Raw genomic sequence first — 9,257 nt, 5'->3', positions numbered from 1 at the left:
AAATTTATCGAAATTAGACGAGTTGTCGAATTTTGTTGAGTTATCGGATTTTAGTATATATGAAATTCGTAGAAATTTCGATACGTATCAAATTATCGAAATTTTTCGACAAAATGGAATGTATCGAGTCAATTCCAAGTACTTCTAAAGTCCTCCAAAGATAAAAAAATTGTGGTCACGTTTTAGTTCCAAAGCAGGAAATTTTCCAGTAAGGCCGGAGCCACGCAATTAGTGGCTAAGCCGCTGAGAAATGCTACCCATTGCGTGGCCACTTCAATAGTATTTCATATGTTTTAATTTTAAGCCGCTCACCCACCCGCCGCTTTGCCGCTCATTGTGTGGCCTCGGCCTAAGTATGTTTGTATGTAATTTTGTGCCTTATAAGTTAAGCAACGTGCTAAGTTAGAAAACCTCTATAAGGCTCTTAAAAAACTAGGAAAACAGTCGAATTTCGACAGTACCTGGCAATCCTAGTTCTGTCGGTTTTCTCTTCAATTCACCCACCCCCATACCGAAATTCATAATCGTAATTTAATAACTGTGAGATTTATTGACATCTTCAGAATAGCTCTGTAAGCATTTCAATGTCAATTTAAAACTCTTTTTGCTTCCTCTGTAAAATTTTCAAATTTCAAAAAGGGTATTTTGCATTGATGGTGGCGATAAGTTTGTAGCTAAGTTTTGGCGCTCAATTTCCTCTTGCTTGGGAATATTTCCTAGAGTCATAAAAATCAAAAAATTGTTAATTTGAAGTAAATTATTGATCAATACATTCCGTGCCATAATTATAAGCAACAAATTGACAATATAGTTTATTCTTTAATAAAAAGTGCTTGCAATATTAAAAAAAAAAATCAACAAACCTTAGTAAAATTTTCGGGATTTGAAAGATTTTGAGAATGCAGTTTTGTAGCCCATTTAGTTCTAGCATATTAAAGAAAAAGGTGGAACTAGTTAGGACTTTCTGTTGACTTTTGGCAATTTGGAAATTCTGTAAACGTCAGACTTATAATTCCTCACTGAAAATAAAAAAAGGACTCAAGACTGACGCTGTAGAGTTTGCGCCTCTTTAGTTTTCTAGTTCCAGTATGGCTTTGAAAATTAAATTTCACCATAGCTCTTTTCTGTTGTGCTCTTCATCATCATAAAGCTTTGGGCAATTGTGATGCCAGTAGCTATTAAAATCTGTACAGTAATCTGACTTCATCCAGAGAGATGATGCCTGTAGAAGCCTTTTTGGCTCCTACGGTGGATCGTCCTTCGGATTGTGTCCTATGCTGCCTCTTTGAGCCTCTTTAAGAGATACAAAAGATCTAACATGTCGAAGTGTCTCTCTAACTAGCTATCGTCGGGCGGAATACCAAGTACATTCATAAATGAGATAAAATGATATTTAGTTAAAAACTATGTATATAAATGCCATAATAATCTTGGATTTACAGTTTCGTAACAAGTAATCTTTAATTCGTTATTAAAAAACTTTAGCTACTTCATCTGAAGCGAGCTTTTGCTATGCGGACTATATTTCATTTTACAATTCGCTCCAGCAAGAAAATTTCCGCCATTTTTTATTTCTTGAACTGAAGTAACCTGAGAAAAAAACGAATCAATATTTTTGTGAAAATTTGTATGAGTTTTCTAGTTTTGTGGGACACTTTTGGATTTTTGGCTAGTTTACAAACTGCAAACTGCTCATAAAATTTAAGAATCTTTTATTTTTTCGTATTTTTAAAATGCTAAAAGGAAGTTGGATGCACCTAATTTCCCGAAAGTTTTTAAGTATGCTATTTTCCATTTAGAGTAAAGTAAAATACTTATCCTGCATTTTTTTCAAGCCAATGTAATGACTTTTTAACTAACTACCTCAGTAGCGCATCCATCTTCAAATACATTACAGTAGTCAGCCATAACAATGCTTGCTAGTATGTATTAAGTAATACAAACTTGTTTTGTCTCGAAGCCGAGCTTAATTTGTAAGTAGCATTTAATACAAGTACTTAAGTACTAAGATTTTTCTCTTTTTTTCAAAGTACAATTTAATAAGAATTCTAATTTCTTATGTTTAATAGCTAAGTTTTCTTAAACAAAAACATTTAAATACATTCATTTTTGTTTGTTTACTTTTTGCCAAAGTGCAAAACATTTGTGAAATAAAATGCAAAGTCCATTTAAAAAGTAAAATATAAAATTTTCACTAATAAAATTAATGCGTATGATTTAAAATAGACTTTTGGGCTGTGTCTATGTTACGTATAATTTATGTACATAAGTATGCATGTACTTTCACCCTTCTTATCACATACGTACGCAAGTATTTTAAAACAAAACCAATTAAAAGGCAATTCACTGAACTGTGAAATTGAGCTTTTATTATTTTTTATTTTGAGTTGTTGATTGTTGCCAATTCCTTGCTTATTTCTTAAAAAAGTTCACGCTGCTACATACATATATATGTATGTATGTTTGTATGTATGCATGCATTTAAACATATGTATTTATATTAATGTATAGTTAATAATAGCGCTTGCTAAAATGTGTTCAGATAATTTATAATTTTTTTTTTCGAATTACTTTATAACATGGTTATATTTGNTGTTTGTTTACTTTTTGCCAAAGTGCAAAACATTTGTGAAATAAAATGCAAAGTCCATTTAAAAAGTAAAATATAAAATTTTCACTAATAAAATTAATGCGTATGATTTAAAATAGACTTTTGGGCTGTGTCTATGTTACGTATAATTTATGTACATAAGTATGCATGTACTTTCACCCTTCTTATCACATACGTACGCAAGTATTTTAAAACAAAACCAATTAAAAGGCAATTCACTGAACTGTGAAATTGAGCTTTTATTATTTTTTATTTTGAGTTGTTGATTGTTGCCAATTCCTTGCTTATTTCTTAAAAAAGTTCACGCTGCTACATACATATGTATATATGTATGTATGTTTGTATGTATGCATGCATTTAAACATATATATTTATATTAATGTATAGTTAATAATAGCGCTTGCTAAAATGTGTTCAGATAATTTATAATATTTTTCTCGAATTACTTTATAACATGGTTATATTTATGCTTATTTATTTTTAAAATACGCTTTTAAAAAGTATATATTAAAATACATACTTCGTTCCCTAGTATTAATATTGTTGATACAGTTTTTAGTTTACTCTGCAGCATATTTCCAATCATTCACACACATTCACAAAATATAGTACTTTGCATAGATTTCATACAATTTCGTATGTATGTTTCAGTAAGAGCTGTTAAATACCTTGTATGCAAGTATGTATGTGTACATAGTATGTACAGTAAAACCCTCATAAGTCGCTCAACACAAAAGAGCCGGCCGTATTGATTACTCAAACGAGGTATGTACACATTTAACTCATGCTGACACAAACGACAATGTACATGTATTTTATTCATANTGCTTATTTATTTTTAAAATACGCTTTTAAAAAGTATATATTAAAATACATACTTCGTTCCCTAGTATTAATATTGTTGATACAGTTTTTAGTTTACTCTGCAGCATATTTCCAATCATTCACACACATTCACAAAATATAGTACTTTGCATAGATTTCATACAATTTCGTATGTACGTTTCAGTAAGAGCTGTTAAATACCTTGTATGCAAGTATGTATGTGTACATAGTATGTACAGTAAAACCCTCATAAGTCGGTCAACACAAAACAGCCGGCCGTATTGATTACTCAAACGAGGTATGTACACATTTAACTCATGCTGACACAAACGACAATGTACATGTATTTTATTCATAAAAATTAATATTTTTGTACTTGCCTTATGAAAAAAGCTAAACATGTCCGTTAGAGGAAAAGATGGGTGCATTTCTCAAGGAAACGTAGATTGCTATATATGTATGTCTTTACGAATCAGTTGAGTGGTAAATATTAATATATAATAATCGATTCTCCTCACAATCCTAAATAATAAAAACCGAGGGGGATGTACTTTCAAATATANTTTATTCATAAAAATTAATATTTTTGTACTTGCCTTATGAAAAAAGCTAATCATGTCCGTTAGAGGAAAAGATGGGTGCATTTCTCAAGGAAACGTAGATTGCTATATATGTGTATGTCTTTACGAATCAGTTGAGTGGTAAATATTAATATATAATAATCGATTCTCCTCACAATCCTAAATAATAAAAACCGAGGGGAATGTACTTTCAAATATTNTTTATATTAATGTATAGTTAATAATAGCGCTTGCTAAAATGTGTTCAGATAATTTATAATTTTTTTTTTCGAATTACTTTATAACATGGTTATATTTGTGCTTATTTATTTTTAAAATACGCTTTTAAAAAGTATATATTAAAATACATACTTCGTTCCCTAGTATTAATATTGTTGATACAGTTTTTAGTTTACTCTGCAGCATATTTCCAATCATTCACACACATTCACAAAATATAGTACTTTGCATAGATTTCATACAATTTCGTATGTATGTTTCAGTAAGAGCTGTTAAATACCTTGTATGCAAGTATGTATGTGTACATAGTATGTACAGTAAAACCCTCATAAGTCGCTCAACACAAAAGAGCCGGCCGTATTGATTACTCAAACGAGGTATGTACACATTTAACTCATGCTGACACAAACGACAATGTACATGTATTTTATTCATAAAAATTAATATTTTTGTACTTGCCTTATGAAAAAAGCTAAACATGTCCGTTAGAGGAAAAGATGGGTGCATTTCTCAAGGAAACGTAGATTGCTATATATGTATGTCTTTACGAATCAGTTGAGTGGTAAATATTAATATATAATAATCGATTCTCCTCACAATCCTAAATAATAAAAACCGAGGGGGATGTACTTTCAAATATAATCAAAATCATTTTTTGCAAATCTAAGGATCATAAAACAGAATACACCGACGAGAACGTAAATGAATATTATTATATGAAATAGCCCAGCGGCTAATCAGGCACTCTCTTCTACTTACATCTGTTAGATCTCAACTAGTGGATGATTATAGGAGAGAGCTGAATCAAATTTGTGATCAATACAAAATTACCCTAATATGTGTCCCGAGACACAGGAGCGAGATATGGTTCCGCGGTTGGTTTACTCTTCGATAGGTTCCGTCATAGCTGCGCAGACCCGGTCTCAAAAGAGATAGTCGAACATTTTCTGTGCGAGTGTCCAGTCCTCGCAAGGATGAGGCTAGAGGCGCTAGACAAACCATTCCTGCAGAATATTTTAGAGTGAAGCCGCTCCCTCTGTATGAAATACTGAAATTCATTATAGCCGCCCAATGGCTGTAGATTGCACCATTTGTGGAATCAAAATGGCAAAACTTGCTAATCGCTTGTCACCAGGTTGACAATCCACTAAAACCAACCAACAAAGGAAATAGTTCTTTGTTTATAAACATAAACCAGCATTGCATCTATAAGACGTTTTCGGATTATCCGTGTGCGGAGGNTTTAGAGTGAAGCCGCTCCCTCTGTATGAAATACTGAAATTCATTATAGCTGCCCAATGGCTGTAGATTGCACCATTTGTGGAATCAAAATGGCAAAACTTGCTAATCGCTTGTCAACAAAGGAAATAGTTCTTTGTTTATAAACATAAACCAGCATTGCATCTATAAGACGTTTTCGGATTATCCGTGTGCGGAGTTGATTTTTTAATGTCCGCAAAGCACTGAACGACTTTTCGCAAAAAGCTGGAAAGCTCATTATCAAATTGACTAGTCTATAGACTTGATCTCAAGGGCTTGCTGTTTGTAGTAGCAGGATATTTTCGAAGTTGGTCTGGTATTTCAGCACAGCAAGAAGGATGTTCTCCTCTCAGTTTTTTTTTTTTTTAATATTATAAACTGAGGATAGAGGTTAGATAGATCAAAATCATCTGCGAAAAGTACCAGTCTCGTTTTCAAAATGTCTTCGGCAGATACAACATATCCTGGTTGCTTCAACGGTTGCCTCGTGTGTAGTCAGCATGGGGTACACATATTTTTTTTTTTCGTTTTGTGAGCAACAGGGGTATTCATCTAACGTCACAAACTGCTTATATACGTGATAACATTATTAATTCCATACAAATTGTTTATCGATAGTTTATCACCCCTATTATTTCATTTGGTGATATATTTGTATACCTTCGCGATCAAATTTTCGGTACCGATCTCTAGTTGATAATCTCGCTCCTGACATAGGACCTGTCAGCATCCCGATTCGCATCCGTGGCTGTCTAGGATTCGCTCGAAGCCTGTTCGCAGGCACCAAACATTTCGATACTTTGGATAAGAAAGAACATCATGTCGAACATATTTGTCATTAGAAAATATCTGAGACCCTCCAGCTTATGTTTTGACAATGAGCTAGATCTTACGCACCATAGAGTAGGACAGAGGAATATGATTTAAGTAATGTCATTAGTGAAAGGTAGAAGAACAATATTAGCGTAAACGTTTTTTTAGTGGCAAAAATATAGCTTACTTAACAGGGTTGGGTACTTAAGCGGGTTTCACTGCGCATAAGAAGTTCAACCCACCTCACAATTAGCATTCACTGATTTGCTACATATGCTGATGCGTACATAAATATGCAAATATGTATGTACATTAGGGAGTCCGGAACAATGTAGAACAAATATGATTTAAATTTTTGTTAAGTCGCATTGACAAGATTGATGAATATTCATAAAAATGTTGGTCAATTTCGCGAAGATTAAGGCGTGCCTATATTCCCTTAAAGTTTGAGTACAGCTATTCTGTCAATGTATTTATGTATATTTTCCATAATAAAAATTATACTTCCAAAATCCGGGCGCACAAGAGACCTTATTGTACATAATTTTAACTTTGCTACATAATTCCATTCCAACTGCAGTAACGAGGCAAATTACATAAATAAAAGCAACTACAGAGCTATCTTATACTCTAATTTTTCTAGCAACTGAAACAGACCATCAAAATTGGATTAATTTATTTTATTTTAGCTTTAATTTAATTTAAGGTCAAAATTAAGCTCAACTGAATTCCAATTTTGTTTTAATTTTTAACATTTAATTGTTCGTTTTGTTCTATTGTCTCATATTCAGTCTAATTTCTTATGTATTTTATACCTAAGTATATTTGTTGTACTAATAAAGAAGACAATTCTTTCTGTACTAATATCACTCTTCATAATTAATGAAATGAAAATGAAATATCGATTGAGCAATGAAACAATATAGCAGTTAAATTAGATTAAAAAGCTTGAAAAGTATTTAATTACTTTTTTAAGTGGATTCTATTGAATTTGAAAGTTTTTTTTGGTTATTTAAATATGTGAGCTAAGTGTANGAAATGAAAATGAAATATCGATTGAGCAATGAAACAATATAGCAGTTAAATTAGATTAAAAAGCTTGAAAAGTGTTTAATTACTTTTTTAAGTGGATTCTATTGAATTTGAAAGTTTTTTTTGGTTATTTAAATATGTGAGCTAAGTGTATACGTAAGAGTCCAGACTAGTCAGAATTAGTCAGATTTGACTCGAAATCGATCCCGTACTCGGTTTTCTAACTATTGAGAGGACAAAAAAGAGAGTAAATAAGGTCATATCTCTGTTAGCAGTTACCAGTTATAGGCGCTGGCTATACTTACATTGCTGTCACACGGTTGCTGTCATATATCGAATCTGTTTAATGAGTTTTGATTTTTCGCTATGTGACATTTTCAGAGAGACATGCCACTCTCATTGCTCTCACTAGTCTGTTCTAGTACCCATTTACCGGAATTACTGAGAAGTTTTTCTTGTAAACAAATTGGGGCATACATACTTATAGTCGAAACAAAGTCGATTATAAAGTTGGTTGCCGCCATTCCATTGAAAATAAAAAAAAAAAGAGTTAATAGCGAAAATATTAAAAAAAACGGCGATTTTTGGGAAAGTATTAGAAAATTTAAGTGCATCAAAGGTTTCTGAGGCGTTGTTTACTTTACTGGAGAATTGTCAAAATCGGCAAACCCCAATTAGCTGTTTCTGAAACATACCACATTTCTTCTCTACTTCTTGGCAACTTCAATCTTGTACTTTATTATACTAAAATTAAATTTTTTTAGAGTCTAATTAAAAAGTTTACNTACGTAAGAGTCCAGACTAGTCAGAATTAGTCAGATTTGACTCGAAATCGATCCCGTACTCGGTTTTCTAACTATTGAGAGGACAAAAAAGAGAGTAAATAAGGTCATATCTCTGTTAGCAGTTACCAGTTATAGGCGCTGGCTATACTTACATTGCTGTCACACGGTTGCTGTCATATATCGAATCTGTTTAATGAGTTTTGATTTTTCGCTATGTGACATTTTCAGAGAGACATGCCACTCTCATTGCTCTCACTAGTCTGTTCTAGTACCCATTTACCGGAATTACTGAGAAGTTTTTCTTGTAAACAAATTGGGGCATACATATTTATAGTCGAAACAAAGTCGATTATAAAGTTGGTTGCCGCCATTCCATTGAAAATAAAAAAAAGAGTTAATAGCGAAAATATTAAAAAAACGGCGATTTTTGGGAAAGTATTAGAAAATTTAAGTGCATCAAAGGTTTCTGAGGCGTTGTTTACTTTACTGGAGAATTGTCAAAATCGGCAAACCCCAATTAGCTGTTTCTGAAACATACCACATTTCTTCTCTACTTCTTGGCAACTTCAATCTTGTACTTTATTATACTAAAATTAAATTTTNTACGTAAGAGTCCAGACTAGTCAGAATTAGTCAGATTTGACTCGAAATCGATCCCGTACTCGGTTTTCTAACTATTGAGAGGACAAAAAAGAGAGTAAATAAGGTCATATCTCTATTAGCAGTTACCAGTTATAGGCGCTGGCTATACTTACATTGCTGTCACACGATTGCTGTCATATATCGAATCTGTTTAATGAGTTTTGATTTTTCGCTATGTGACATTTTCAGAGAGACATGCCACTCTCATTGCTCTCACTAGTCTGTTCTAGTACCCATTTACCGGAATTACTGAGAAGTTTTTCTTGTAAACAAATTGGGGCATACATATTTATAGTCGAAACAAAGTCGATTATAAAGTTGGTTGCCGCCATTCCATTGAAAATAAAAAAAAGAGTTAATAGCGAAAATATTAAAAAAACGGCGATTTTTGGGAAAGTATTAGAAAATTTAAGTGCATCAAAGGTTTCTGAGGCGTTGTTTACTTTACTGGAGAATTGTCAAAATCGGCAAACCCCAATTAGCTGTTTC

The sequence above is a fragment of the Rhagoletis zephyria genome, unplaced genomic scaffold (assembly GCF_001687245.7).
Source record: "Rhagoletis zephyria isolate East Lansing unplaced genomic scaffold, Rhagoletis_zephyria_1.1 Rzeph_scaffold_01704, whole genome shotgun sequence".
Lineage (NCBI taxonomy): Eukaryota > Metazoa > Arthropoda > Insecta > Diptera > Tephritidae > Rhagoletis > Rhagoletis zephyria.
Note: the sequence above shows the minus strand (reverse complement) of the source record.